Raw genomic sequence first — 2,238 nt, 5'->3', positions numbered from 1 at the left:
TCCCCAGCCCATCCTAACAAACCCAATCCACCAGGAGGCCTTGCCCACTGTCTGTCGTCCTTGGCTGGCTCAGCCTGCTGGCGTCTTTGCTTCTGCTGAGACGCCCCGCTCTCTGCAGGGCAGTGCAAAGTGTGCCTCTCCTCCAGGCTAGCTGCTCACTGCCAAGTGCAGGCCCGAGTGTTGACAGGGATCCCTGGAGACAGCCTGATTTAGAATAAGGTCACTTTGAGCTGGTTCCTCTCCTGTGGCTGGTGGAGGCCCCAGAGGCAGCTGTTGGGTAGGTGCTAAGCGAGGCCCAGGTCTCACCCTGGGCACATGGGGGATGCTGTGCCAGCAGTTCCCTTGAAGAAGGAGTGTCGTAAATAGGTCTTCCTCCAGAGCTGCCCCTGTCCTCTTCCTCTTCCTCTTCCCCACCCCTCCTGGGGGCCTAGCCATGCCCATGGTTTCCCCAGGCACCTCTGACTTCTACCCTCCAAGCTCCATATCACCCCGTGCCTGCTGGTTGTACCCTCAGAGGTGGCTCACCGGTACCCTAACCCCAGCATGGCACAGGGGGAGGGGCAGGCCTGGGGTCACCTCCTGGTCCCACGCCTATTGTGTCCCTGTAAAGAAACTAACAGAAGAACACCCACCTGGTAAGGATGGGTGACAGTGGGTGCAGAGTCCTGCTCACACACACGCACACAGAGGGATGCTCAGGCTGATTCCCTCTTCCCCACAAACCTGCTTCCCGCGCCCCCCCACTTCCTCTATCAGTCAATAGCATCATCACTCTCTCAGTCACTCAGACTGAATGACAAAGCAGTTTTCATGTCCATTTTTTTTATTAGTCTATATTTTCCTTCTGTGGGAAATGATACGTAACAGAAGTTGCCGTTTTAACCATCTTTCAATGTACAGTAACATTAAGTATAACACATTCACATTGTTGTACTGCCACCATCTGTCTCCAGAACGTCCCTGTCTTCCCCAGCTGAAACTCTGGGCCCACTAAACACTAACCTCTGCTCCCTCCTCCAGCCCCTGGCTCCCACCCTTCTACTTTCCGTCTCTATGAATGTTGACTATTCTAGGTGCCTCATGTAAGTGGAAGCATCTAGGACTGGTTGATTTCACAGAGCATAACGTCCTCAAGGTTCATCCACGTTGTAGCCGGTGTTAAGGATTTCCCTCCTTTTTTAAGGCTGAATAATATTTCATGGTATGGATATACCAAACTGAAAAAAACCCATTCTTTGGTCTATTTTTAATAGGGCTTTTGGAAAGGAAATTAATACCAAGTTTTAAAACCCACATATTCCAGAGGAGGGGGCAGTGAGAGTGTGTCTCCTCCCACCAGCCCTCTGATGCTCCCCCTGCAGTGACCTCCCAATTCACCCTCTTGTGTGTGCCCAATACTGGTTTATCTGACCCAGTCTGCCATCTGGGAGCTGTCTTGCTGGGCAAGGCAAGCCTTGGCTGTGGCCTTCACTCATGAGGCGTTGAATCTGTGGATTCATGGCCATTCATTCAATGCCATTCATCAGTTTGGAGAGTCTTTTAACAATAGGAAGACTTTTGGTCCATGAATACATGATGTCTTTCCATCTACCTAAGTCTTCCTTAATTTCTTTAAACAATGTTTACTGTACAGATTTTCTACTTCTTCTGTTAAATCTATTCCTAAGTATTTCATTCTTCACCTTGATGCTATTAGAAGTGACCCTAGTGGTCCAGTTGTTGGGACTTGGAGTTTCCCTGCAAGGGGTATGGGTTTGATCCCTAGTCAGGGAACTCAGTTCAGTTCAGTCGCTCAGTTGTGTCTGACTCTTTGTGACCTCATGGACTGCAGCACGCCAGGCCTCCCTGTCCATCGCCAACTCCTGGAGTTTACTCAAACTCATGTCCATTGAGTCGGTGATGCCATCCAACCATCTCATCCTCTGTCATCCCCTTCTCCTTGCTTCAATCTTTCCAAGCATCAGGGTCTTTTCAAATGAGTCAGTTCTTTGCATCAGGTGGCCAAAGTATTGGAGTTTCGGCTTCAGCACCAGTCCTTCCAATGAATATTCAGGACTCATTTCCTTTAGGATGGACTGGTTTGATCTCCTTACAGTCCAAGGGACTCTTAAGAGTCTTCTCCAACACCATAGTTCAAAAGCATTAATTCTTTGGCACTCAGCTTTCTTTATAGTCCAACTCTCACATCCATACATGACTACTGGAAAAACCATAGCCTTGACTAGATGGACCTCTGTT

This window comes from Bison bison, unplaced genomic scaffold (genome assembly GCF_000754665.1).
Source record: "Bison bison bison isolate TAMUID 2011002044 unplaced genomic scaffold, Bison_UMD1.0 scf7180017864471, whole genome shotgun sequence".
Taxonomy (NCBI): Eukaryota; Metazoa; Chordata; class Mammalia; order Artiodactyla; family Bovidae; genus Bison; species Bison bison.
The sequence above is the reverse complement of the archived record's forward strand: the minus strand, read 5'-3'. Positions refer to the sequence as shown.